The 22,599-nt window shown below is 41.8% G+C and overlaps 1 protein-coding gene across 4 annotated transcripts in view; it reads left to right on the forward strand.

Annotated features, from left to right (window-relative positions):
• The window catches only part of GRM5 (glutamate metabotropic receptor 5), a 346,671-nt gene that overhangs the window by 225,448 nt on the left and 98,624 nt on the right, over positions 1-22,599 (forward strand). The gene's annotated exons all lie outside the window — the stretch shown is intronic.

Below are 22,599 nucleotides of genomic sequence, written 5' to 3' on the forward strand. Positions count from 1 at the left end.
TTCTCAAAGCTGGTCTGTCGCTTGTTCAGGGAAAGCGCCTGGAGGGCCAGGCGGGTTTGTTTACCTGCCGTGTCCGCAGGTTCGGCCGATCACGGCTCCCACTGGCCGCAGTTCACTGCTCCAGGCCAATGGGGGCTGTGGGAAGGGTGGCCAGCACATCCCTTGGCCCACGCCACTTCCCGGATGCGGCAGGTAAACAAACCGGTCCGGCCCGCCAGGGGCTTTCCCTGAACAAGCGGCGGACCAGCTTTGAGAACCACTGGATTGGATGCTTACAGTGGTTCCTTCTGTCGAAATAATCTATGAATGCATGATCTATAAAAGTAACCAAGTGCTAGAGCACCCCTGACTTTAAGGTAGGTGGTATTATCCTCATGGGCTTCTGCACAACAACAAGAGAGAGAATTTTTTTTAGAAGATAGCAAAATGTGATTGCAAAACAATTGGCAAAGAGATTTGGTGGCAAGTGTAGTACCAGAAACGAACATTAATTTAGTCTTTGAAACTAACTAGATTTCAAATTGATAATGTCACTGTAGCTTTTCTTCCTATGATTCTTGAGTGTGGTCTTTCTACCTTTGTTAGCCTTAGCTAGTTATTTTTTATATGCCATGCTGTATTGTCTATTTTTGTTCAGTCTTTTTAAGCATTCTGAATATATACATTTTTATTATACATTTATTTCTCTCTTTTTAATATTTTCCTGAATCCATAGCGATTTACTCACTTAGGTGCTGATACTGCACCACAGAAGTTAATAGGGGTTTGCCAGTAATGTGTGTGGGAGCAGGATCAAGACATTAACTCTTTCCTACATTTGTGTAACCATCTTTTCTGTTCTTTTCCTGAAAGGTTAGTCCTTGCCTAGTTAGAGCTTTCCCAGCCTCCTCCTTGCACCTCCGTCATTAAAATAATGTCTTCTTCCACCTGCTCACCCCAAACCCCCTACCCTGTGTGAATGAACAGTTCATTAAAAGTTAGCTCCACTGACATCAGAAGGTCCATAGAAAAAGGGAGCTGTTGCCCTGGAGTTGTGCATAGCTTGTATTATTTCTGCCTTCAATCACTAGCTTCATGCCACAGGCCTAAACAAAATGCACATTTAAAAGTGAACATGCTCAAGTTCTCATGCTGCTGGAAGCAGTTTAGAGAAACTGACAAACAAGAAAAAACAAGCTTCCTCCATGCTGTGCTGCTTGTTTCATGCACAGATTCATTTATTGTCTAGATATTGGAAGCATTAGAATTCAGTGCTTTGCTTCATTCTCAGAAACATTGTTCAGCACTCTTAAATCGATGCAATCCGATGGGTAATTCATAGCTGGAATTAAATCTAACTGTACTTGGGCTTTGATCCAGCAAAGCACTTAGCATGTGCACATCTTTAAGCATACAAATAGTCCCACTGAAATCAATTAAAGTTATTATGAACTTATCAAAAATAACTTGATTTGGGGACAGGATGACTTATTTGATTGCTAACAGGATAGGTAACCTATCACCTTCAAAACATTCTCTCACAGCCCAGGCCAACAGTGCCAGGAAGCTATTATCTTATGACTATTCAGGACCCTATATTATGTGAGATGAGTTTGGGGTCACATTCCAATTTCTCATGCACAGATATCCATATTGCAAAAATCCCCATTGCAACTAGAACATTTTATCCCTCTCAGAACAGAAGCAAACAATTTCACATCTTTCCCAAGACTCAGGCTCCTTACAGAATTTGAAATGATTGATTTAAAATCTGATGTGTGGATTATACCATTTTAGTTCGTGTAAATGGGCATTGCTCCACTGATGTCAACGGAGTGATGCTCATTTTCACCGTCTGACAATCTGATCTCCATTATCGAATGTTGTGCCTGATTCTGTGATCCCTTGTTCATATGAGTAGTCCCATTGACATCCATGTGTAGGTTGTAAGCACCTTGAAGAAGAGTTGATGTCTACTTCCCTGTCTTGTGCAGAGCTGGGCAGACTTCAGGGCTCTGCCAATAATAATAATAACGCTTATGAAGAAGAATGAACTTGAGTTCTCCTTGATTTTTCTGCATACGTTACCACCTAGACACGGTCTTCCAGAAATACAATACTCTAGGTAGAAATCCTGGCTCCATGCAAGTTGATGGCAAAACTCCCATTGACTTCAATAGGGCCTGGATTTCATCCTCATGCTCATAATACAGAAAGGGAGGGCAAAATATCAGCTTCAAATGTGAAATACTTGGAGTTTCCCAGCTTTGAATCTTGACAGCGTTGACTCAGCTCATCATTCTTTCAAGGTAGATAGAATGTCTTCCATGCACTTTAGTCTATGGGGCCTTTCAGATGGGACATTTAAAACCTCTGTATACCAAGGTATTTTTTATTAGAGTGGGCATTTTGTCCTTGACCGAATCTTCCCCTCTTTATTCATTGTTGTTCTAGGTATTGCTAGCCAGCCTGCTGCCCTCTATTCCAGAGGTGGCTACATTCCAGCTGCGAACTAAGTGATTGCTTTACATGCAGAGTTTATAAAGTGCTTTAAGATGCCAGGCACTGTAACAATGAAAGATGTCATTAAATCTTCATTCCAATACTATAAAGTGATCCTTAAAATAAGTGATTTTGTTGAGATGCTTGAAACATGCATAACATTTTTGTGATAGTTTTCAATTATCTTTCCAAGGTAAACAGTTATTGTTTACAACACCCCATTCCTTAGTCATAGCCTGATTAAATAATCTATCATGTTCTCTCATTGTTTGCACATCTTTTTGCTGCATTTCTCAGATCATTTTTCTGATTACTATCCATTTAAATTGTTTGAACACAGAGGGTCTGATTATTCTCTTGCCTGGTGCCATACATGACATCAGTGGGGTAAATCCTGATTTACACTGATGTAAATGAGGTAAGGCCCAGAGTCTATGATGGTCCAGTTCTGTCACCCTGACCTCCATTGTGAAATCCCTTGCTGCACAATTAGTCCCATTGATATTAATGGGATTATTATAATTTATTAGTCTTACTGCCGTGTCTAGGGGCCCTAGTTGTAGACCAGGACTCCATTGTGCTAGACAATGTACGTACACAGAACAAAAAGATGGTTCCTACCGTAAAGGGTTTACAATCTGAGTACAAGACAAGAGGCAACAGATGGATAAAGTGGAGTTAAAGGAAACAATGAGAAGATATTAAGTATCAGGGGGTAGCCGTGTTAGTCTGTATCTACAAAAACAACAAGGAGTCTGGTGGCACCTTAAAGACTAACAGATTTATTTGGGCATAAGCTTTCGTGGGTAAAAACCTCACTTCTTCGGATGCATAGAGTGAAAGTTACAGATGCAGGCATTATATACTGACACATGGAGAGCAGGGAGTTACTTCGCAAGTGGAGAACAGGGAGTTACACTGTTCTCAACACTGGTTCTCCACTTGCGAAGTAACTCCCTGCTCTCCATGTGTCAGTATATAATGCCTGCATCTGTAACTTTCACTCTATGCATCCGAAGAAGTGAGGTTTTTACCCATGAAAGCTTATGCCCAAATAAATCTGTTAGTCTTTAAGGTGCCACCAGACTCCTTGTTGTTTTAATGAGAAGATATTGGTCAGCATGATGGGAAGTGCTCTCTGCACACCAGCTGTCTAACTGATGTCAAGTTTTTTGTAGGCATCATGCCAAATGAGGGATTTGAGTAGATCATAAGGAGGAATGTTAGAGAGACAGTCTGAGATTTTAGTTTGGACAGAAGGGGATGGGTCTGGAGTAGAGATGTAGATCGGTGAGTTGTCATCATAGAGGCGGTAGTTGAATTTGTGTTTCTGGAAGAGATTGCCCAGAGATATAGTGTACAGAGAGGAGAGGAGAGGACAGAGCCCTGGGGCACCTCTGCAGATAGCTGGAGGAAAGATGAGGGGAATCCTGGGAAAGACACATTGAAGGAGTGATTCGAGAGGTAGGAGAACCAGGAGAGGACAGAGGGAGTCAAGAGAGAACAAGATTTTAAAGAGAAAGGCGTGGTTGACCGTGACTACTTATGGAATAAGAATTCATTCAATGTAGATAAGGCTGACAGAAATGACACCTTAATGTGTCTATCACGTACAAATGAGCCAAAATAAATGTAGTTGCAGATCCATCTCTCACCCTTCATAATAAAATTCTGTAGAACTTCCCTGGGGCATAACTGCTGGAATTAGGGGTGCTGGGGGTGAGGCAGCACCCCCTGGCTTGAAGTGATTTCTATCATATTCAGGGTTTACAGTTTTGTTCAATGGCTTTCAGCACCCTCACTATAAAAATTGTTCCAGCACTCCTGTCCTGGGGAGACCCAGATTAAACTCTTGTAACTGTTTTATTTAATATTACTTAATACTATTTTAAAGAGATGGATGGATGGAAAACCACATCAAAAAAATTATGATATTTTGGAAATTGTGTAACCTAGGCAGGGGACTAAAATCTCTACCATCACTGGCTGTTGACTTACATTCACAATAGATATGCATATATTAGAAAGGTGGTGTTAACTCAAAAAATATCATGAGTATCAAATCAGTTGTTCCTACAAGGAAAAAACATAGCTGAAGGAAAATTAATGCTAAGAATGAAGACCTAGAAAAGTCATAGAATCCTCATTTAAAGGTGCATATGCCCACCATAATTTTGGTTCCCATGCTTACATGTGCAAGAGACTGTTCTCTGCACATTGGCATGACAACTTTAACTTGTCACACTGTACCTACCTATGTGTCAGCTTTTCCTGCTTGAGAGGACATCTCTGTAGAACACGTGTTGGCAAGAGCATGTCTTATATTTTTCAATGCAGCTATATTTTAATCTCAATAGACAGGAGTGCCCATGGACACTTAATTCTTCAATGTTTTGCTATTAAAAAAACAAAGTTGTAATATATTCATACCAAGAGAACAATACTGAAGGAATTTGCATTTCCTCAACACAGTTTCTAGTTGCTAATCCTTTCCTCATTTGCATTGTACAACTGTAATGGAGTACATCCAAAGTTAGCAAGGCACTTAATATGCTCATAGCAGTATTAATTTTAGAAATGTCTGTTGACCAAATACACTCTGTTAGCCAATGTGTTCTGCCTGTGATAACAGGATACCAAATGTGGAGTACAGCTCCAATCTATTTTTCTGAAAAGAAATTAGGAAGTAATGTGGTGTGTCTTCATAAAAGTGAATTGTATTTCAGAATTACATGGCTCACTGTGGCATTGATCTCTCTCTGTTGTCATCTGATTTACAAGTCGTTTCTTTATATCCTATTCGGAGATAACATAACAACGGTAAGCTGATGGTGGCATTCACATTTTGAGGCACCCTTGTGGCAGGAAAGTACAGCAATCCAATCATAAATAATGAGCTTGTTTCTAACCTCACTCTTGTTTGACTTTTGTGATGTTACCCCTGGTTCTCACTGGTGTTAGTGAAAGGAGAATAAAGCGCAATGAGTATAATTAATACATCAAACTGCAGTGGTAATAGTACCTTACTTTTTTTAGACTCAACAAAAACATCAATTTTATATTGGTGTTGTTTACATTGTGTTTTGTTTAAGCTGATTGGGTCAAATAGTTGACTTGTACCCTGTACAATACCATTCACATCCATAGGACATCTGGGGAAAGTCAGTGAAGAATTTCACTCCTCCTAATTAAGATTGCTTCTGCAATAGCATAATCTATCATTGGCCCATACGCCATGCAGAATTCCATTCTAATCAATGCGACTCGGTGCAGGTGTAAAGCAGATCGCAATGCATTCTAGCAGATCGCAATGCAAAACTGAGGCCTAAATATATACTGTATTAGTTTGTGCAATATGAAAACATATGGAAGGTTTAAAGAATGCCCCAGTTGGGAATGAAAGCTTAGCAAAATGCATCACTGAGCTTTACATTTTTATAAAATCATAATGTGGATAACATATTAGTGGATGAAACATGAAACTGTATAATGCAACTTCTATCAAACATTCTTGGACAACTGCATCTAAAAACCTGGGTTCCTCTTTAGTGCTTTTAACTACTAACAAAATCTAAAGGCTAAAGTACAGTAATCACTATTTAAAAGAAAACTGCCTAATGTGAATGTTGTTTTAGTCCATTTATAGTTGTGTACTGCATTGTCTTGCTAAATTATAGAAAATTACATCCCATAATTTTCATGCTGCCTTTAAATTGCTTTATATGAATCTCCCAATTCATCTTTGATTTTATTTCATTGTACTGTATCCATTGTATTAGTTTTACAAAACATTATTGTTCCTTGAACATCCCTGGTTTATGATAATTAGCTTGCCCCAGAGTCTGATGGTGAGCATGCTATTGTCTTTGATGCAAAACTCTTCAAAAGAGCAAGCTCTGTGGCTTTATCTGCCTCTGCTATTTGTAATCATTAATTGTGCTGCCCTACCAAAGAAAATTAATGTTTTCCAAAGTCCATTTCATTGGAGCAGAGAAGAAGCTTTTATGATAACTGGCACCATGGCAGAAAGAGGCAGTGGAATAAATGGTTCATTACTTTTTAATAAAAAAGAAACTGTGAATAAGGCAGAGTCCTCCTGGCTTAATCAACTGCAATTATTGTACAACTGTTGGTCGGAGTAAAGAAAGTAAAACAAATGCAGAGATTGTTCTGAAAACTGTCTCAACCTTGAATGGAATTATCTAATCCATGACACTCTTTAAACACTACCACAAGCATTAAAAATTGTCTGTGATCCTACAGCTAAATCTGCATGCAAGCATATAGATACTATGTTTTGTGGGAGAGTGCATTATTCTTGTTCTTTGCATTTAGAGATAGACCCAAGCAACCACTTTGTCCCAAACCCCTTCAGCTTTGGGGAGTATCAGAATCTGAAGCTGGATCTATATTTCGGCTTTGGGCCCAAAGGTATGAACCAAAACCCTGGTTCTAAATCTCCAACTGATTTTGGTAGGTGTTTTATCCCTGGCATAAAACCATAAAACAGCTGTAAGTGGAAACAAAATGTCAGCAAAATAAGCAGCCATGTGCCAAATTACCTACAATTTTTTAGATAAGTAATTACAAGGTACTAGCTAATATAAGGAGATTGAAAATATGTTGATATCCACGGCCACTGGTACTGATGGTGAAAAAGTTATGGAATTATTGGAATTATGTTTGTTTCCCTCAGGCCTAATAGGAACATTGGGCCAGATTAATGACTGCAGGAGAGATCTCCTTGATGCAATAGAAAAGGGTAGGAATAATCAGTGATCTTGTTATTCTTCTTGGACCTTTGTTAGTTGATTCTATACAGTTCATGTGGGACGGACATTTAGTTAGAAACCGTTGAAATTTCAGATATGCATAAATGGTGCTTCCACCTTTCAGAATGGCTCAAATGGTCTTTCCTGCTTCATAGGTGGCAATATACATACTGTCTATTCTTTCACCGTCTTATCACATGCCCTGTACTGGCACAGCTATTTCCTATTCAAACACTCTTCTAGTTGGCACTATAAACATTTACACAAGAAAAAGTTTTAGTCGAAATAGAATTGAAGAGTTCACTCATTTACTGTGCCTATATCCACTTTAGATACTTATAGGACCTTCAGATCTAGTATCTGAGCACCAAGTGGAATACAATGGGTGAACTAGTCCTGGCAAATTAGGAACTGACTTGAAATCAGACCTGAATCTGAAAACTAACTCAGGGACTTGAACTCTTAATCCCCTTTCATCTCCCTGTTCCCTTCATAGGTTAGGACCTCAATCCCTTCTCACAGCCAACCCCTACTTTCTCTTCCAGCTCCTATCCTGATTTCTGACACCATCTCACTGCTATTCTGGCATTTCAAGAGTTTAATTTGCAATGGCTGGTACATTGGGATCCAGTGGAGGGGGCCAGAGTCAGGGGTAGGATTGGAAGAAAGAAAGGGCAGAGGGCAGTCAAAGGAAACAGAATGAGATTGGATTGGACTAGAAGTTAAATGAGTGGGAGGCAGCTCATGCTTGACTTGTGGGAGTCTGGCCTCTGTAGGTTCAGTTAAAGTCTGGATGAGGAGAACTTGTAAATGTTTATCTGAACTCTCTCATCCCATTATTGTTACTAACACTGCCCTTCAAGGAAGGTTTTTGGGCTTTTATACTAGTCTAACTCCCTAAAATACCTTTTAGTTTGTAATATAGTATCTTGTTGCCTTGTTGCTTTATATATATATATATATAACCAGTAGTTTATTAAATAGCAATATATCTTTGAGAGAGAGAGAGAGAGAGAGAGAGTGTGTGTTTAAGAAAGCATGGCTTGAGTTGTCCTTAGAGTGGGAACACCATTCTGCTCATTGGTTTGCAAACAGACGCACCAAGGATATGAGAAATTCAGAAGCAAGTGAGATGTTTGCTCTGGTCTTTTGCTTGCCAATAGATATTATGCTCTTCCAGCTCAAGCCAAACTATTTTATTGCTGTTCTGCTGTCTGAGCTTTGGGAACAAACACAAAGGACTGGGTGCACCTCTGTGTGCTTGGAATTCTTTACTTCAATATTGCAAGCCAAAATCATAGGAGGACAGCTCTGGAAGAGGTAGAAGCTATGTGCGGGTGTGTGTGTGTGTGTGTGTGTGTGTGTGTGTGTGTGTGTGTGTGTGTGTGTGGAGGTGGTGTTGCACTTGCAACCACTGCTGGAAGTGGACAGAGCTACCCTCAGAGGCTTCCATTTTTGATTCGAGAGGATCTAGGGGGCAGTGTTAGGCAATTGCTTTTATGGCCTGAGGGTTCCTTTATGTGGGTTATCATGAGTATCTAATTTGTCACCCCTGTTACTCAATGTGTTTGTCAGGCTGGTTGGAGAGTTAGTGAGGACATATGGACTGAAGTGTTTTCAGTGTGCTGGTGACTCCCATCTTTATAACTCTCTCTCATCTGATGCAGAGAGTCAGGGCCGGCTCTAACTTTTTTGCCGCCCCAAGCAAAAAAAAAGAGTGCCGCCCACCATAGCGCCGCCATAATACACCCCCTCAGCACTGCGCCGCCACCCCCCCCCCCCGCGCGGAGTGCCGCACCGCCGAACCTCCCCAGCGCAGCACCGCCGAACCCCCTCAGCCTCCCGTGGAGCGCCGCGCCGCCAAACATGCCAGCCCCCCGCGGAGCACCGCCGAACGCCCTCCAGTCCCCTGCAGAGCGCCGCGCCGCCAAACCCCCCAGCCACCCGCGGAGCGCCGCCGAACCCCCCCCCCCCGCAGTCCCCTGCAGAGCGCCGCGGCGCCGAACCCCCCAGCCCCCCGCGGAGCACCGCTGAACACCCCACCCCCCGCGGAGCACCGCGCCGCTGAACCCTCCCGCCACCACACACACCTCCCGCGGAGCACCACCGAACCCCCCCGCCGAACCCCCCAGCCCCCCACGGAGTGCCGCCGAACCCCCCAGCCCCCCGCGGAGCGCCGCCGAACCCCCCAGCCCCCCGCGGAGCGCCGCTGAACACCCCCCCACCGCGGAGCGCCGCGCCGCCGAACCCTCCCGCCGCCACACACACCTGCCGCCGAGCGCCGCTAAACACCACCACCACCGAGCCGCGCTGCCGAGCACCCCCCCCCCCCCCGCGGAGTGCCCTGCCGCGACGCCACACCGCCCCCGAGCGCCGCTGCCGAATCCCCCCCCCAGCCGCCAAAACAAAAACAACCCACCCCACCCCCAGCGCCGCCCGACCGACCCCCCCCCCCCAAAAAAACTAAAAACCCTGAGCGCTTGGCCGCCCCTTACCAGTGCCGCCCCAAGCACATGCTTGGTCGGCTGGTGCCTGGAGCCGGCCCTGCAGAGAGTACAGCTGAGTATTAGGGGCAAGATTAGATGACAGTGAGCCAGTGAAGCCCAAAACTGAGAAGACAGGTGTTAATAATGGATTGGGGAAAACAAATCAAATGTACAGCTGAGACTATATCAGCCTCCTTGACTGAGACTGTCCTTTCATCAAAGTTCACAGCTCAGGTGTCTGACTGGCTGCTTCTAGACTAACAAATAGGGTCAGACATCAACCTGGCTTTTTATACATCTTCTCCAGCTAGGACTGCTGTGACTTTCTTTCAGATTTAATCCTTGCTATCAGGATCCATGTCTCGTCTTACCTGTGGATTGGTTCCCTGCAATGTGCTCTGGATGGGTCTACACCTAAGTCCATTTAGAAGTTGAAGCTACAATAGAAAGCATCAGCCCACTTCCTTTGTAAGGTCAAGAGAAGATCCTGATCTTTCTGTGACTTCCATCTAATATCACTGCATCTAGTTCTTGTTATGACTGGCTGCTTCGTCCCGTCGTGCCTTTAACCTGACAATGTATTTTGGTTCTGCGTAATTCAGTGCAAGGAAAACAACTTGTTAAATACATTGACAATACATTGACCTTCCGTGGTCTGTTTCCCTCATAACACTGCTGAATCCTCCTTTTTTAGGGTCTGTGCAGTTTTGGGAGGCTTGTCAGTAATGAAGAAGTTTCTCTTAATAGAACTGTGTTGGATTTTCCTCAACAGTGGTCGTTCCTTTTCTGACAAGTCTTTGCCAGTTATCCCTATCCTGGGCTGCTGTGTCCCAGTGTGTGTTGTCGATGCCACATCCAGGGCCGCCCAGAGGATTCAGGGAGCCTGGGGCAAGGCAGGGGAGCTGCGGCACTTGTTCTCACCCAGCGGTGGTCCAGGTCTTCGGCTGCATTTTGGCAGCAGGGGGCCCTTCAGTCACTCCACGTCTTCGGCAGCACTGAAGGACCTGCTGCTGAAGACCCGGAGCGACTGAAGAGCCACCCACCGCCGAAATGCCGCCGAAGACCCAGACTGCCGCCGGGCCAGGGCTCGCGGGGCCCCTGCGGGGCCTGAGGCCTGGGGCAAATTGCCCCACTTGCCCCCCCCCCGGGCGGCCCTGGCCACATCTCTTGATGTTGTCCCACATCTTGAGGGTGTCTTTGAAACGTTTCTTTTGGCCTTCCCATTTCCTTTCTCCTTTGGTGAGTTCGGCGTACAACAGTTGTTTTGGTAAGTGTACATCAGGCAGGTGCACACAGTGCCCGCTCCACTTTAGCGGTTGTGTTTCAGTACCAGCACTTGATACCTTTGCTCTAGGAACTGCCCTGGCTACCTACGGTCTTCTGCGTGGGATTTAATACATTGTTTTAAGCTACCTAAATGACCCGGGATTCTCCATCCTGAGAGAGAGCCTCTCTCTCTGTACCATACTGCTGAAGAAGAGATCAGTAAAGAACATCAAACTGAAACTCTCTTGGTCTGTAAGTGAGGGAGCTGCTGGCAGGGTGTTCTCCATGAGGGCCCATCACCTTTGCCTTCTATCTATCTAAGGTACCTACATGTCCCCCACCTCACAATCTTTAATGTATTTATTCTTACAACATCCCTGTGATCTAGGCAAGTACTATTATCCCCACTTTACAGATAAGAAACTGAGGCACAGAGAGGCTAAGTGATTTGTCCAAGGTCACACAGATAGTCTGTGGCAGAACAGAACTTGTATCTGGGTCTCCCAAGTGCTGGGCTAATGCCCTAACCACTGGACATCATGAGCTCATCCCTTCCCTCCTGGTCTGAAATAGCCTGAATTTGTTGACCTTCAAGGCATGCTGTAAAGTCCATCTCTTTGAAGAGACATATGAGGAGGGCTGGCATGACTGGAGGTGAGTTTTCTCTAGGGAATTTCAGAGGAGGAAAATTTCATTGTTTTAAATGTGTTTTTACTGCCTCTCGGTTTTATGCACATGAGTGGGGTGGGAAGGGGAACGTGCCACTGTTTAGGTTTTGCAATGATTTTGTATTGATTTTTTAAGTGATTGCAAAGGCACCTAAAGCCAGGGTTTAATGTGTGTTTTGTTAAACCCAAGTAAATACATACAGTGTCTAGCTGCCCTATTTATTTTTTCTACTGCAACCACGTTTGGTAATAAAAAGCACAAGGAGACTATGTGTTGCATATGAAGTAGTGTTACCATTTTCTTCTTCCCAGCACACAAGCCAGTGTGAGAGGCACCAGCACCACTGCCCGCATCACCTACTGTAGGAGCTCATTGGTGGTCTTTAGCCAAGTTCCTGACCCTGCGTAGACTATGAGGTGATAGGCCGGCTGGCATTGTTTTTTTTTTCAACAGATTTTTTGCTAGTCTGGCTACTACAGTTATTTAGTTATCTTTCACCCAATATTGCCCATTAATATAATTTGTGAAGATATGCAATTTTAATTAGACTTGATACTATATTTTGAAGACATTGGTTACATAGCATCTTAAAGCATGTTACTTTATTTTGAAATGAAGATCTGTAAAGCCAGTGCTACTGTCACTCATCCTGAGTCACTGTGACCATCCAATCTGAGTTGCATTCACGTGGAACAGTGCCTCTGGGCCGGTGACTATTAGCTCTTCTCTTCATAGTCACTGCCTGGGTTTTTTTTTAGTTCAGAAGTTAGACATGATATGTAAATTTGATAAAAATAGATCATGATTTGGTCTGTACAGTCTGCATGTAAGTTTGTATTTTTGCAATAAATTGTAGGACAGTGTCTTTTAAAGCAAGATCCTTTGAAATGGCATTAAAACATCCAGCATGAAAATATCTGACATTTCCAGACAAATTGAGAAACCCGAATCATTCTGGTTTGATGCTTTTTTGCACCATCAAATCAGCATCTAAAATCAATGCTGAGCTTTTTTATCATTTCTCTATATCTCATTTTACTGACAGTTCAGCTCTCCAGATCAAGAACTTACAAGTACAGTATTCATTGTTTCAGTATGAATTTCACCTATCACTGTGGTGTACCAATGTTTCATCTGAAATTCACGTATTAATGAATGTTAGAAATCTCATTTATTTTCTGAGAAAACTGTCAACAACTTCTGAGCAACCTTTCAAATCAAGTCTGAAGAACTAACATTCAGTGAATTTCGGTTACAAAAAATGACATTTTTATTAGATCTCTCTTTTCTTTAAGATGTCTACTTTCACAAGTCATACATGTACTATACACTCCACTGTTCTGTATTTTCCAAAGGTATGATTTAGAATTCTCTACCTTTTAAGATAAAAAACCAAGAAAACATAGATGACAGTACTCCGTTTTGTATATAGCATATTAAACTGAAGCTGCATCCCAATGGAAGAAAGAAAATAAGAAGTGTGGGCAAAGGTGAAATTTGAAAAAAAAATGGACAACTGGTGAAGCACAGAGATACTGGATAGCTGTTCCAGATGGCAGGAGCTTCAGGAAAGAAGGCTCTCTCCCCAGGAGAGAATATGCAAAGGAACAGAGAGGAGGTACTAGGTGAACAGAAAGAGACGGGATGGAAGCAGAGATCAATATAGAAATTCTTCTCCTTTCATTTGCATCCTTTTTCCACTACTGTAGCTACATCAGCTCCAATGGAGTCACTTCAGAATTACACTGGTTTGAGAAGAGGTAAAATACTGGTCCCATTACAGTAATGGCAAAATTCCTATTGACTTCAGTGGGGCCAGAATTTCACCTCTGGTCAGCAAAGTAAGTTGGATCAAGCCCCCGGTGGCTTTAAAAACAAGAAAGGCAATTAATCAACCTAGTTTACCTATTGATTAGTCAGGAAAGATGCCAGTTCTTTGTGAAACTCAGTGACTTCTGTGTAGCAGCTGAGAAAATACACCTTTTACTTTGAATTTGATTTTCACTGAGCAAGAGCTGATTTTCTCTGTGAATTTGTCATGGCAAAAGAATGAGGTGAACATCTGAGACTGCTCCAAGGGCCTCGACTCTGCACCTTTGTGAAATGTGCGTTAATTTAATAAACTCATTTCATTTAAAAAAAAATAGGAATTTTGGGAGTGTGTGTGAAAGGAATGCAAGATGGGTCTCCCTGTGCATGCAGTGATATAATTGCTAAGTTTTCCCCAGCAAAATGCGTAAGCTGATATGCTAGGGAGTGTGTTTATTATTTAGTGCAAACTGAACCTGCTGGCTTATTATGGGGAGGAACTGAGGTGGGCATGTCAGGGGTGCTGGCAAAGAAGGGTATTTAGCTGGTGATAATCCCTGGCTGGCAGGGCACTCTTACCAGCCAGTGCAACATAGAACAACCTGCAGACTGCTCTAAGTTTCACCATAGGACAGTTCAGGGGAGGGGATGGAAAGATGGGAGAAAACCACCTCTGCCTTCCTCCTTTCTCAGCTGAGTTCAGCTCAGCAGCCACTGAGAATTCTTCCCTCTAACTCAGTTGCAATCAATGGCATTGTACATTGGTATAAAATTAGTGTCAGATCAGAACTGGTAAAGGCGCATTGCCACAACGAGTATGTCAAACTGGAGGTACCATATGGTGAAAGGAAATGTGTGAACATGGACTAGTGTGTGCCATACAGCGGAGTCTGTGGCAGTATCCTCGAGCACGGATGAAACTCATTTGGTAACAGACCCTTTAAAACTGATCTGTACCTGCATAAGCTACTGTACTGTACAGAAATGATCTACATTGCATATGAAAATGAGCTGTTTTATAAAAAGACTCCATGACATAAGCATGCTACAGTTATGAGCCTGCTGACATTTAGATGGATATGATGATTGTACCGCTTCAAAGATAGTCGCATAGTTTGCCCTGAACAACATGAATCAGTTCCACCGGAGCCGAGAATAGTGCTAATCACCTTCCCACAATAGAAATTTAAAATAATTCCTTCAATACTGAAATAAATTGTGAAATAAGGGCCCTTAGATTGCTGTTCAGTTTATAAATAATCACACTGAAAAGTCTGGAAATTCACAGGGCTGGATCTCAAACACTAATGAAGTCAATAGGAGTCTTTCCACTGACTTTAGTGAACTTTGGATAAGGCTCAAAGAAGGGGTTGGTCACTTAAAACCCATGAATTCTGATTTTCCTCTCACTTATATTTGTGTAAATCAGGTGCAACTCTATTGAAATCAATGGATTTATACGAGTGTAAAACCTCTAAGAGGGAAATTCGGCCCATGGGGTGTGTACTGAACAACAGAATTGGACTAAACTGTAGCTTTACAGGTAGTTAATCAGCATAGGGGACTGGTTGGCCCAGGGGGAGTTTGGTAACAGCACAGAGCCAGTTTTCACCTCTAGGTTGCTGGTTGGATTCCATGCCCGCTTGGTTAGTAGAAACCAAAATTTATCTACGGCTATTGACTTTAAGATGGGCTGTAAGAAAAGAATATGATGGTCTCTATCCAGCTGCCAGTGGAAAAATGCCCCCATCACAACAACCTCCGTTTGGTTATCTCCGCCCAGAGGCTAGGGATTGAATGTGTTTTCACATATCCTTTCCCCCCAGACATGGTCCCTCCGAAATAAGATCAAGGTTCTTTAGCTCTGTGCCTGCCCTTATTTGAATAAATTGCTCAATCCATTATCCAAGTCCCAATATCATACCTTCATTAGCACTAAACTCACACACACAAACTCTACAGATGGCCTTCAATGAGCAATTAGACTGAGAAATTTATTGCATCATAACTATTTTACAAGTATTTTATCTGTTTTCTTTTTATGGACAAATCTTTTCTGTATCTATTGTGATTAGACTTCACCTTGAAATTCTTTTAATGAGATAAATAATTGGGCTATTGTAGTTCAGTACCAGCAGATGAGGATTAGGTAATTTGATGGTAGTTATGATTGCTTAATAATATAGTGTTCACCATCCTATGATATAGCTTCAAATTCTGCTCTCTGATAAACTGTTGTAATTAGAGTAACTCCGCATTAGTGTCACTGAGAGCAGAGTTTAGAGCACAGTTCATCTGGAACTCATTCTAAATCAAGTTACCGTTTAGGTGATTCAGATTTTAATCATCACATGTATATGTAAAAAGCAGGGTGAAATTTTTAGGGAAAAACTTTTGTTGGTGACATATGCAGATTCAGCAATACTGGAACGTTTTGCCAATTCATGTTAGTTTTAACTAGGTGTTTCAGCCAGAAAAAATATATTCGGAAAAAATTGAAATGTTTAGTTTCAACAGTTTCAAAATGAAACATTTTGATATTTTGTGTTAAAATCACTTTTTGTTTTAAAATTTGTTTCAATTTAATATTTTTAAAATGCAACTATATAAAAAAATCAAATGTGAAACATTTAGACTCAAAACAATTTTTTTTCAACTTTTCAATTCACCAAAAAGTCCCATAAATTTTGTTTATGGATCAACCCCAAATACATTTTTTTCCTAATTTTTCAGAATGGACAGAAAAACTCCAAAATCTGTTATTCACACAGCTCTACTGATGATAAACATTGTTCGTTGAACCACAGCAGTTTTAATTTCATTAATAGGAAAAAGTTATCATCTTTTACACTCTTTTAAAATATTACCAACTTGATATATTCACTTTTGTGGATAAAAGGCTGTCATATCATAGACCCTACTGTAGACAAGCATGCAAGAAGATACCTTCTAGATTACAACTACCTGAAGCACTAATTTATCCCTTATCCTCTTAGTTAATATAGTATTATTTTAACTGAACTATATTTAAATGAACTAGGTCTGATTCCCTAAAGCAATAAGGAAGACAAACAGACTGACAAAATGAGTTTAAGACAAAATTACTGTTCCCAAAAATAGGCAACAAGACTTTGCAAGGATGGCTGTGGCAAGCTTTTGACACGTTATTTTTAATACAACTTCTTACACTAAGTGGCCAATGGTAAGTTTCTTACATAGTGAAGGAAAAGGGAGTTTTTCCCAAACATGGCTCCATTCATCTGTCTTTATCTGTGTCATTCATATAGATACTCGCAGACTCCCTGTTTTTCATACATCTCACTTCAACTGAACTTCCTTTTTGGAGAGTTCTCTCCCGTTTGTACTGGCATGTAGAGCTGGACATATAGCAGACTTTATGCTTTGCTGGCAATTCAAAAGCAATTAGTTTGGATTGAAGCAAAAAACATTTTTTGGGGGGGAATTTTTGGAGAATCAAAATGATTCATTTTGTTTTGATTTTGAGCATTTTTTATATTTTTAAATGGAAATTTTGAAATCAAAACTCATTTTGGACAAAAAATCAAAACATTTTCATTTAGGAAATCTCAAAACAAAATTATTTGATTTTTTTTCAGAGGGTTATTTTAGGTTTATTTTTGACCAAAACAAATTGATGAAATTGACGTGAAATCATAAAATGTTTGTGTGTAACTGGATCCACATTTTTTACTGAAAAAGGTCTTGTGTGAAAAATTTTGCCCAGCTCTATTGGCATGACAAAATGTAAAAATGTTGTCAAGTTTCATGTTGACTGGAGCATCTGTATGCGGGGCAGGGTTTGATACATGTCTGTTTCTGATTCAGTGGCAAGTATATTATCAGAAAGCTTCTACATTCACTTTCCTTTTCCTGAAAGTTCTGATTAGATTTCTTACACAGTATGTGCTGCATCTCCCTCTAATGGTCCTTCTAAAAGAACCATCTTTTTGTTCTGTGTTTGTACAGCACCCAGCACAGTGGGACCATGGTACATGATTGGGACTCCTAGGCACTACTACAATACAAATAAATAATAATGGTTAGTCTATATACAGGATAACATTGTTACCAGTTAATGGAGTTAGATTTTTAGCTCAGAGAGTAAAGATCTGTTATGAAGTTGTAGGTTACTGGTTCCAAAATATTGACCACCCCTGCTCGGTAACTATGTGTGTTTTTCTTTTGACTGGGACATCTTTATTTTCTCTTTCCAAGAGCCAGAAGAGAAATCTTTAGAATATTTATTTGTATGTTGTACAGTCAGTGAAATAAAAAAAAATTCTCCATTTCAATTTCTTTTCAGTCATATTGATTACATAGTCTGTCCTCTTTTGGCTTCCATGATGTCTTATCTATATTCCATAATTTCTATTTGCAGTGTGTTATCATTGCTTCGTTATTTGGTGAGACAATTTTAGCAGCATCATTTTGAAAGAGACTGAAGGAGATGACTATTTTGAGGGGACAGGTTGCATAGTGATTACAGAGAATCATCCTCATTCTTCTCTCCCTCATTCTGATGCTGTTGTGTAACCATCATTAACCTGTCACACTGCCCCACCCTGCCACATTGAGAAATGTGTGTGCTGTGCTGAAATCACAAAGCGCATTTCTCACTGTGGTTATTATTTCTATTAATGTAGCAACTAGAAGACCCAACTGCAGTCAGGGCCTCATTGTGCCAGGTACTGTCCATGCATAGCGTGTAATTGAGAATCCCTGCCCCAAAGAGCTTGGAGTCTAACCAGCCAAGACTAATATAGGGTGGGAGAAAATAAATATTATCCTCATTTTACAGGTGGGACCTGAGACACAGGGTGATCAAGTGACTTGCTCTGTCACATAGGGAATCTATGGCAAAGCCAAAGATTGAACTGAGATATTCTGGGACAAATTGCATGTGTGCAAGTCACTTTCTCTATGGGTAAAAGGTCCTTTATGCAGTCCCTGGGAGACCTACAAAACAGATCTATCAGCCAGAAGTACTCCATTACTCCATTGCTTTGAAACTTCATTTCCTATCTGAATCATGTTCCACTTGCCAAGGAGACATCTGCCCCTCCGAATAGAAAATACCTTCTATAGCATTTAGAGTAGCTGGAGTCACCGACTGCTCTTGGGAAGTTCCTGGATTTCACAGCACTGCAGTGGGAAGTTAGCTTTCATCTTTCATAGTTTGCCATGTCTCGGTTTCTTTGGGTCTGGGAGAACATACCCTCTAGTAAGTGCCCACAATGAGTGTGTTGTTCTGGATTGCTAATATTTCCTTTGATATCTTACCACTGCCACACCCAGGGCCGGTGCAAGGAAGTTTCACGCCCTAGGTGAAACTTCCACCTTGCGCCCCCACCCCCAGCCCTGCGACAGCTCCCCACCCCCCCCACCCCCCGCCCTGAGGTGCCCCCCCCCCGCGGCAGCTCCCCCCCTTGCCCTGAGGCCCCCCCCCCCACTCAGCAGCTTCCCCCCCCCCGGGAGCTGTGCGGCAGCTCCCCACCCCAGCTCACCTCTGCTCCGCCTCCTCTCCGAGCACGCCGCCCCCACTCTAATTCTCCTCCCCTCCCAGGCTTGCGGCGCCAAACTGCTGATTGGCGCTGCAAGCCTGGGAGGTGGGAGAAGTGGAGCGGCCGCTGTGCTCGGAGAGGGAGTCTGAGCTGCACGTGTCAGCGCACCGCCGGCAGCCCGGCCCAGGAACGCTGTAAAAAAAAAATTGGGGGCACCGCTTTTTGGCGCCTCCCAAATCTTGCCGCCCTTGGCAACCGCCTAGTTTGCCTTAATGGTAGCACCAGCCCTGGTCACACCTTGCACAGTATGCACATACATACCTGGGATTACCTTATGTATCTTCATCTGCTGAAACTGTTGAGCAATAGTTCATCCATTCAAGGGTGTTCACTGGTCACATCATGTTTCCTCTTGAAACCAATGCAGATGTGTGGAGGAGGCTGAGGAAATCTCTGTTTGAAGCACAGAAAGCATGTGAAGGAGTTGCAACTTCACCTTGCAACTAGCTTATGTGCTTATTTCTCATTGGGCCTCGTAGGTCTGGTGGAAGGACATAGCTCTATGATCATAAGGTCCCCTTCACATTTGATATGGGGGAATCTTTTGTAGTGAAATTAAGGACATTCCCCACTACGCTGCACAGAGATGCCTTCCTGGTAATTTTCATGTTGCCTCTACCAGGTGCCACTACAACACCCACTTCAGCACTGTGCCTTTTCTCCTCCAATAGGCTTTTTTACTGCAGCTATTACAGAAATACCATAAGGTTCCCTTATGTTGAAACAGGAGGCTTAGTTGAGTTATACCTTAAGCAGTAAGCATATTCTTCATACAACAGCTTTCAGAAATGCCAGCGGAGTACAGCTGTGCCCATCAACAAGTACTTTTGATCCTACTAGCTGCTTAATTTCCTGACTCATACTCATAATATTTTAATTGTCGCTCCATTCCTACATTGGAGGTATGGTTTGGGATTAAATAAATATATTTGTTTTTAAATGGTATGTGACCTTATGGGGTTTTTTATGAGTATCTTTTGTCCCTCCGTGGAAGAAGGGCAGCATAGGAGCTTCTGTGGTACCTTTAAACAGACTATAGATCCCCCTTCCCAGGGACACCTTTCTGCCAACAGAACAGAGTAAAGTGGCTCCAGCATAACGGAGACTCAGTGTCTTATGTTGTAATGATTATCTCAGTGAGCAACGTATACGCAGTGGGGCAAATTATGTCTGGAGCTGTATTCTCTACTATTACCCGTACACCACAGTCCTGCTCTGTAGTGGTATAACTCTTTTCATGATACTTAAGGCTTCAATTTCTAGCCAAATGCCTAGTTAGACCACTATAACATAATGAATAACAAATACAAGAAGTATGACAATTTGGGCAGAGGCATTGTGACAGTCTGAATCCCTATGTTTATCCTTTCGACAAGACTATGATAAATTTTGTACGAAGTATGCCTTGTGAGGTATCATTTTAAAACTCATAATTTGCTGATCATCATTGTCCTGGTAAAATAGGTGTGACAACATTGTATGTAAAGTTACAAGATTCTACTTTATGACATTGCTGAGACATGCTCCAAGTTTAGAAAAGCAGGCACAAACCAGTTTCTTAAAGACAAAAAGGCAAACTGATGCCTCAGCCTAGTGTCAACATAATCAAAAGGACTCAGACCCGGTTCAGTGGCTATTCTTTGGCAGGAAGAAGGGTGGGAGTGATACATTTATATCTTCGCAATGGAACACGTGGAGGTTCCCGTGCAAGCAGACATTCTGCCTCCTGAACCTCAGCTGGAGATGATTTTCAAATAGAAAAATAACTATAAGAAGTAAGAACAAAGGACACGCATTGTTACTCCTCACTTTCTCTCTGCCCACGACATCCCCAATGCCTGAAGGCCAAGGAAAGGTGCATTGGACTGGGAGAGGGCCTTGGTTGAAAAGCATCCAACCAGTAAGACTGCAAAATCATGCAGTGGGAGAGACATTTTGGTTTAAGTTCACTTAGCTTGTTAAGTTAGATATTAATTGTGTTTTACCATTTATTTTCTTGTAACCAAATTCTGACTTTTATGCCTCATTACCGGTACTTGTAATCACTTAAAAACTTTCTTTCTGTAGTTAATAAACTTGTTGTATTGTTTTATCTAAACCAGTATGTGTTCCATTTGAGATAACAAGATTTGTGAATATCATTTTCTATTAGTGAAATGATGGGCTTTCTATGAGCTTGTATTGTCCAGGAGGGTGCTGGATAGTACAAGATGCACATTTCTGTAACTGGGAATTTCTGGGACATTTATGGGACTGGGAATTTGCTGGTGTCGCTCTGCAATATAATGGATGGGTGGCTGGCTGGCTGGCTGGCTAGATATAGCACTCATACAGTATAGCTGCGGGTGATTTAGATGCTGGAGGCTGTGTATAGGTGGACCAGGAGTGGTTGCTCTCACAATGAAGCCGTGTAAAATGCACCCCAGGTTGGAGAATTGAGAGGACACAGCTGTTCAACAGTATAGATTGTACCCTGGGTATGTCACAGGCATAAAGGCCAAAAGCTCACTATTTTTCTGTATTCAGGTCTTTGAAGGTGGCTATCCAATTGTTTTATACTCTAAACAGCTATTATTATTCCTAGTAGAGACCCCAATCATACACCTCTGAACAAACTGTAGAAACACAAAACCTTACAAGTTGCCCCCAAGATATTATAATTGCAGTATTTGATATAGTTATACAAATAATTATTTCCTTACATCTGTTCTGATGGAAGTGACTTTTTAATTTCTTACTCTGAACCCCTTTTCTTTTTCTTTCAGATAGAAAGTAAAAATATTTGCACTCCTATTACACTTTTAATTCAGGAACTCAGAACAATTAACTAAATACAATAATTTTATTACTTCATGATCTATCAGTGCTTTGCATTGTGCATTGTCTGCTGCATTGTAAGCCTGTTCATTTGCAGTTAATGCTACTATGTTTCATTGTGTAGACAGTAAGCAATATTTTCCTAAAAACCTAGCACCAAGAAGCTTAGGGCACTGACTGCAGCCAATCCTAAACTAAAATATAGCACCTGATTCTGATTTCACATCAGTGTAAATCAAGTCAAGAGCATTACAATTGCATAAAAGTAATGTAAAGGGATATGAAACCAGGCCCTTTGTCTTTTTGAAGATATTTTTCTAAAGAATCAGTCATTTGTATAGCAAATCTACAGATCAGTTGGAATCTTTGTGTTAGTTTTAGGCAGTGGAAGGAGGGATGCATTCTTGGTGTTAAAATATTAACTCTTTGAGAAAGAGGGGCAAAATTCTCATCTCAGATCAATACAAAGGGATCTCAAATCCAATCTGTTTCTGACATCACTGAGATTTCAGTATCTGTAGATCATGACAATTAATGGAATCGTGGAAGGGGATCAGATACTGTAGGGATGAGGGCAGAGTAAGAACTTGAATAGAACAGAACATTGGAGTAGAGATCAACTGTGCAAGAACTAAAAGGAGAATTCTACTTTGAGAGGACACTCTCCTTGCTGGCTGATACATCAGCATTAAAGAAGGTCTTCTAACCACAGTTACT

This window comes from Emys orbicularis, chromosome 1 (assembly GCF_028017835.1).
Source record: "Emys orbicularis isolate rEmyOrb1 chromosome 1, rEmyOrb1.hap1, whole genome shotgun sequence".
Taxonomy (NCBI): domain Eukaryota; kingdom Metazoa; phylum Chordata; order Testudines; family Emydidae; genus Emys; species Emys orbicularis.